This window comes from Oncorhynchus tshawytscha, unplaced genomic scaffold, assembly GCF_018296145.1.
Source record: "Oncorhynchus tshawytscha isolate Ot180627B unplaced genomic scaffold, Otsh_v2.0 Un_contig_1515_pilon_pilon, whole genome shotgun sequence".
In the NCBI taxonomy this organism is placed as follows: domain Eukaryota; kingdom Metazoa; phylum Chordata; class Actinopteri; order Salmoniformes; family Salmonidae; genus Oncorhynchus; species Oncorhynchus tshawytscha.
This window is the reverse complement of record NW_024609595.1, coordinates 35,001-42,500: the sequence shown is the minus strand read 5'-3', so window position 1 is coordinate 42,500 and position 7,500 is coordinate 35,001. Positions and strand designations below refer to the sequence as shown.

General features: G+C 44.3%; 1 pseudogene; it reads right to left on the bottom strand.

Moving 5' to 3' along the window:
* Window positions 1-7,500, bottom strand: part of LOC121845233 — a 33,520-nt pseudogene that overhangs the window by 1,972 nt on the left and 24,048 nt on the right.

The following is a 7,500-nucleotide window of genomic DNA, read 5'->3' as shown; positions in this document are numbered from 1 at the left end:
TTGGTCGAGTGGTTGTTGCCTTACCTAACAGGCTGGGGTTTGGAAATCTCCAGGACTCGTTATATGTGGAATACTGAGGGTGGGAATAGGGACTCCCGGAGAAATCTCCTCCTGGAACAGAAACAGACAGGAACAGTTATTAACTGTTAATAACAGACAGGAACAGAGAGGATCAGACAGGAACAGACAGGAACAGACAGGAACAGACAGGAACAGACAGGAACAGACAGGAACAGAGAGGAACAGACAGGAACAGACAGGAACAGAGAGGAACAGAGAGGAACAGACAGGAACAGAGAGGAACAGACAGGAACAGACAGGAACAAACAGGAACAGACAGGAACAGAGAGGAACAGACAGGAACAGAGAGGAACAGACAGGAACAGAGAGGAACAGAGAGGAACAGAGAGGAACAGAGAGGAACAGGGAACAGACAGGAACAGAGGAACAGAGAGGAACAGAGAGGAACAGACAGGAACAGAGAGGAACAGACAGGAACAGAGAACAGACAGGAACAGAGAGGAACAGAACAGGAACAGAGGGAACAGACAGGAACAGAGAGGAAGACAGGAACAGACAGGAACAGAAGGAACAGAGAGGAACAGACAGGAACAGAGAGGAACAGACAGGAACAGAGAGGAACAGACAGGAACAGAGAGGAACAGAGAGGAACAGACAGGAACAGACAGGAACAGACAGGAACAGAGAGGAACAGAGAGGAACAGACAGGAACAGAACAGTAGTAGCGTATCTCTCTCTCCTTCCTCTCCTTTCCTTCCTTTCTCTCACCTTTTCCTTTCATCCTCCTCATCTCTCTCTCTATTTTTTCCCCACAATCCAGCCACCACCCTCACATCAAAACAACATTCCCTGTCCTCTCCTCCTCTCTCTCTCTCTTTTCTTGTTTTCCTCAAAACCTTTACTCCTCCCCGGGGATACTTCTCCCTGAGCTGACAGTCACTGAGCCCTCCCTCCCTCCGTCTCTCTCCTCCGTTCTGTCCGTTCTGCCTCAGTGATTCACCCCCCCACCCCCCAGAGAGAGAGCGCGCTAGAGAGAGAGAGAGAGAGCCTTGCTTTATGAGGATTATAATAGAGTAGACAAAGAAGTGAAGAGAAGAGATGATGAACAGTATTAGAGAGTCTCCTGTCTGTACAGGAACAGACAGGAACCTCCTGTCCCTCTCCTCCCCTTTCTCCTCAGTATTAGAGAGTCTCCTGTCTGATGAACAGTATTAGAGAGTCTCCTGTCTGATGAACAGAGAGTCTCCTGTCTGATGAACAGTATTAGAGAGTCTCCTGTCTGATGAACAGTATTAGAGAGTCTCCTGTCTGATGAACAGTATTAGAGAGTCTCCTGTCTGATGAACAGTATTAGAGAGTCTCCTGTCTGATGAACAGAGAGTCTCCTGTCTGATGAACAGTATTAGAGAGTCTCCTGTCTGATAAACAGTATTAGAGAGTCTCCTGTCTGATGAACAGTATTAGAGAGAGTCTCCTGTCTGATGAACAGCATTAGAGAGTCGGCGTTCCAATTCATCCTAAAAGTGTTTGATGGGGTTGAGGTCAGGGCTCTGTGCAGTCCAGTGAAGTTCTTTCACACCGATCTCGACAAACCATTTCTGTATGGACCTCGCTTTGTGTCAGGGGGCATTGTCATCCTGAAACAGGAAAGGGCCTTCTCCAAACTGTTGCCCGCAAAGTGTGAAGCACAGAATCATCTAGAATGTCATTGTATGCTGTAGTGTTAAGATTTCCCTTCACTGGAACAAAGGGGCCTGAACCATGAAAAACAGCCCAGACAATTATTCCTCATCCACCAAACTTTACAGTTGGTACTATGCATTGGGGCAGGTAGCGTTCTCCTGGCATCTGCCAAAACCAGATTCGTCCGTCAGACTGCCAGATGTTGAAGCGTGATTCCTCACTCCAAAGAACGTGTTTCCACTGCTCCAGAGTCCAATGGCGCTGAACTTTACACCACTCCAGTCAAAGCTTGGCATTGCGTATGGTGATCTTAGGCTTGTGTGCGGCTGCTCGGCCACGGAAACCCATTTCATGAAGCTCCTGACGAACAGTTATTGTGCTGACGTTGCTTCCAGAGGCAGTTTGGAACTCTGTAGTGAGTGTTGCTTCCAGAGGCAGTTTGGAACTCTGTAGTGAGTGTTGCTTCCAGAGGCAGTTTGGAACTCGGTAGTGAGTGTTGCTTCCAGAGGCAGTTTGGAACTCGGTAGTGAGTGTTGCTTCCAGAGGCAGTTTGGAACTCTGTAGTGAGTGTTGCAACCAGAGGACAGTTTGGCAACAGCGGTCCCGTTCTGTGAGCTTGTGTGGCTTACCAGAGCCGTTGTTTGGAACGTTTCCACTTCACAATAACAGCACTTACCTTTGACCGGGGGCAGCTCTAGCAGAGACATTTGACAAACTGACTTGTTGAAAGTGTGGCATCCGAGACAGTTTGAACTGAACTCTTCAGTGAGTGGCCATGCTTCCAATGTTTGTCTTGGAATTGCATGGCTAGTGAGTGTTGCTTTTAACAGAAAAGGCAGTTTGGAATCGACTAATTTTGCTTCCAGAGGCAGTTTGGAACTCGGTACCTGTGCTTCCAGAGAGCTGAGTCTCCTACAGGTTGGAACTCTCCTACAGGTTTATATGGAGTGAGTGTTGCTTCCAGAGGCAGTTTGGAAAAGAGCTGAGTCTCCTACAGTTTATATGGACTAAAGTGTTGCTCCTCCAGAGGACAGATGATTTTTACACTCCTATTTATATGGACAGCACTCAAAGAGCTGCGGTCCCTACAGGTTTATATGGACTAAAGTTCTGTGAGCTTCCTGTGGCTTACCACTGAGCCGCTGAGCCGTTGTTGCTCCTAGAGCGTCTTCCACTTCACAATAACAGCACTCCTACCTTTGACCTGAGTCTCCTACAGGGGCAGTCTCTAGCAGGACTAAAGGAGACATTTGACAAACTGACTTTATATGTTGGAAAGGTGGCATCCGATGGACGATGCCATGTTGAAAGTCACTGAACTCTTCAGTAAGGGCCATGCTACTGCCAATGTTTGTCTATGGAGATTGCATGGCTCCTACAGTTTATATGGACTAAAGAGCTGATTTTTTAACACCTCCTAAATATGGTGTGGATCTCCTACAGAAATAGAATCTCCTAATTTGGTACTGAGTCTCCTACGATACCTGTTAGCATCGTGGCAAGGAAACAAAACACAAAGAGCTGAGTCTCCTACAGGTTTATATGGACTAAAGAGCTGAGTCTCCTACAGTCTCCTCTCCTACAGGTTTATATGGACTAAAGAGCTGAGTCTCCTACAGGTTTATATGGACTAAAGAGCTGAGTCTCCTAAGAGCTGAGTCTCCTACAGGTTTATATGGACTAAAGAGGACTGAGTCTCCTACAGGTTTATATGGACTAAAGAGCTGAGTCTCCTACAGGTTTATATGGACTAAAGAGCTGAGTCTCCTACAGGTTTATATGGACTAAAGAGCTGAGTCTCCTACAGGTTTATATGGACTAAAGAGCTGAGTCTCCTACAGGTTTATATGGACTAAAGAGCTGAGTCTCCTACAGGTTTATATGGACTAAAGAGCTGAGTCTCCTACAGGTTTATATGGACTAAAGAGCTGAGTCTCCTACAGGTTTATATGGACTAAAGAGCTGAGTCTCCTACAGGTTTATATGGACTAAAGAGCTGAGTCTCCTACAGGTTTATATGGACTAAAGAGCTGAGTCTCCTACAGGTTTATATGGACTAAAGAGCTGAGTCTCCTACAGGTTTATATGGACTAAAGAGCTGAGTCTCCTACAGGTTTATATGGACTAAAGAGCTGAGTCTCCTTTATATGGACTAAAGAGCTGAGTCTCCTACAGGTTTATATGGACTAAAGAGCTGAGTCTCCTACAGGTTTATATGGACTAAAGAGCTGAGTCTCCTACAGGTTTATATGGACTAAAGAGCTGAGTCTCCTACAGGTTTATATGGACTAAAGAGCTGAGTCTCCTACAGGTTTATATGGACTAAAGAGCTGAGTCTCCTACAGGTTTATATGGACTAAAGAGCTGAGTCTCCTACAGGTTTATATGGACTAAAGAGCTGAGTCTCCTACAGGTTTATATGGACTAAAGAGCTGAGTCTCCTACAGGTTTATATGGACTAAAGAGCTGAGTCTCCTACAGGTTTATATGGACTAAAGAGCTGAGTCTCCTACAGGTTTATATGGACTAAAGAGCTGAGTCTCCTAGATATGGACTAAAGAGCTGAGTCTCCTACAGGTTTATATGGACTAAAGAGCTGAGTCTCCTACAGGTTTATATGGACTAAAGAGCTGAGTCTCCTACAGGTTTATATGGACTAAAGAGCTGAGTCTCCTATATGGACTAAAGAGCTTCTCCTACAGGTTTATGGATAAAGGACTAAAGAGTCTGAGTTTATATGGACTTTTACAGGTTTATATGGACTAAAGAGCTGAGTCTCCTACAGGTTTATATGGACTAAAGAGCTGAGTCTCCTACAGGTTTATATGGACTAAAGAGCTGAGTCTCCTACAGGTTTATATGGACTTTATATGGACTAAAGAGCTGGGTCTCCTACAGGTTTATATGGACTAAAGAGCTGGGTCTCCTACAGGTTTATATGGACTAAAGAGCTGAGTCTCCTACAGGTTTATATGGACTAAAGAGCTGAGTCTCCTACAGGTTTATATGGACTAAAGAGCTGAGTCTCCTACAGGTTTATATGGACTAAAGAGCTGGGTCTCCTACAGGTTTATATGGACTAATGAGCTGAGTCTCCTACAGGTTTATATGGACTAAAGAGCTGAGGTCTCCTACAGGTTTATATGGACTAAAGAGCTGAGTCTCCTACAGGTCTCCTCCTACAGGTTTATATGGACTAAAGAGCTGAGGTCTCCTCCTACAGGTTTATATGGACTAAAGAGCTGAGTCTCCTACAGGTTTATATGGACTAAAGAGCTGAGTCTCCTACAGGTTTATATGGACTAAAGAGCTGAGTCTCCTACAGGTTTATATGGAGCTGAGTCTCCTACAGGTTTATATGGACTAAAGAGCTCTCCTACAGGTTTCTCCTACATTTATGGACTAAAGAGCTGGGTCTCCTACAGGTTTATATGGACTAAAGAGCTGAGTCTCCTACAGGTTTATTTATGGACTAAAGAGCTGAGTCTCCTACAGGTTTATATGGACTAAAGAGCTGAGTCTCCTACAGGTTTATATGGACTAAAGAGCTGCTCCTACAGGTTTAGTCTCTCCTACAGGTTTATATGGACTAAAGAGCTGAGTCTCCTACAGGTTTATATGGACTAAAGAGCTGAGTCTCCTACAGGTTTATATGGACTAAAGAGCTGAGTCTCCTACAGGTTTATATGGACTAAAGAGCTGAGTCTCCTACAGGTTTATATGGACTAAAGAGCTGGGTCTCCTACAGGTTTATATGGACTAAAGAGCTGAGTCTCCTACAGGTTTATATGGACTAAAGAGCTGAGTCTCCTACAGGTTTATATGGACTAAAGAGCTGAGTCTCCTACAGGTTTATATGGACTAAAGAGCTGGGTCTCCTACAGGTTTATTGATTTTACACCAAAAAGGACTAAAGAGCTGAGTCTCCTACAGGTTTATATGGACTAAAGAGCTGAGTCTCCTACAGGTTTATATGGACTAAAGAGCTGAGTCTCCTACAGGTTTATATGGACTAAAGAGCTGAGTCTCCTACAGGTTTATATGGACTTTAAAGAGCTGAGTCTCCTACAGGTTTATATACTAAAGAGCTGAGTCTCCTACAGGTTTATATGGACTAAAGAGCTGAGTCTCCTAGGTTTATATGGACTAAAGAGCTGAGTCTCCTACAGGTTTATATGGACTAAAGAGCTGAGTCTCCTACAGGTTTATATGGACTAAACTAAAGAGCTGGGTCTCCTACAGGTTTATATGGACTAAAGAGCTGGGTCTCCTACAGGTTTATATGGACTAAAGAGCTGAGTCTCCTACAGGTTTATATGGACTAAAGAGCTGAGTCTCTAAAGAGCTGAGGTCTACAGGTTTATATGGACTAAAGAGCTGAGTCTCCTACAGGTTTATATGGACTAATGAGCTGAGTCTCCTACAGGTTTATATATGGACTAAAGAGGACTCCTAAATATGGAGAGCTGAGTCTCCTACAGGTTTATATGGACTAATGAGCTGGGTCTCCTTTATATGGACAGGTTTATATGGACTAAAGAGCTGAGTCTCCTACAGGTTTATATGGACTAAAGAGCTGAGTCTCCTACAGGTTTATATGGACTAAAGAGCTGAGTCTCCTACAGGTTTATATGGACTAATGGACTAAAGAGCTGAGTCTCCTACAGGTTTATATGGACTAAAGGACTAAAGAGCTGGGTCTAAAGAGCTGGGTCTCCTACAGGTTTATATGGACTAAAGAGCTGGTCTCCTACAGGTTTATATGGACTAAAGAGCTGGGTCTCCTAGGTCTCCTCCTACAGGTTTATATGGACTAAAGAGCTGAGTCTCCTACAGGTTTAGGACTCTCTCCTACAGGTTTATATGGACTAAAGAGCTGAGTCTCCTACTTTATAAGGACTAAAGCTGAGTCTCCTACAGGTTTATATGGACTAAAGAGCTGGGTCTCCTACAGGTTTATATGGACTAAAGAGCTGAGTCTCCTACAGGTTTATATGGACTAAAGAGCTGGGTCTCCTACAGGTTTATAAAGGACTAAAGAGCTGGGTCTCCTACAGGTTTATAAAGGACTAAAGAGCTGAGTCTCCTACAGGTTTATATGGACTAAAGAGCTGAGTCTCCTACAGGTTTATATGGACTAAAGAGCTGGGTCTCCTACAGGTTTATATGGACTAAAGAGCTGAGTCTCCTACAGGTTTATATGGACTAAAGAGCTGAGTCTCCTACAGGTTTATATGGACTAAAGAGCTGAGTCTCCTACAGGTTTATAAGGACTAAAGAGCTGAATCTCCTACAGGTTTATAAAGGACTAAAGAGCTGAGTCTCCTACAGGTTTATAAAAGGACTAAAGAGCTGAGTCTCCTACAGGTTTATAAAGGACTAAAGAGCTGAGTCTCCTACAGGTTTATAAAGGACTAAAGAGCTGAGTCTGCTTCAGGATATAAATGTGATACAGGTATCGTCCCGGGCCCCAATATAGGGTGACATTTGGGACCCAGCGTTAGTCTTTAATGTGTTCATAAGTGTTTGAGGACTTGGTTCTGTGTGAGTTGTTTTACAGTCGGCCTGTTGTTCCAGAGGCTGTGTTTAGGACAATAACATCCTTCCCCCTTGTCATCGCCACGGTGACTACAAAGTGTTTTGTATCCATGGGGATATTCCACTCTCTAACATAACCTGCTGCTCTGTGTGTGTGTGTGTGTGTGTGTGTGTGTGTGTGTGTGTGTGTGTGTGTGTGGTGTGTGTGTGTGTGTGTGTGTGTGTGTGTGTGTGTGTGTGTGTGTGTGTGTGTGTGTG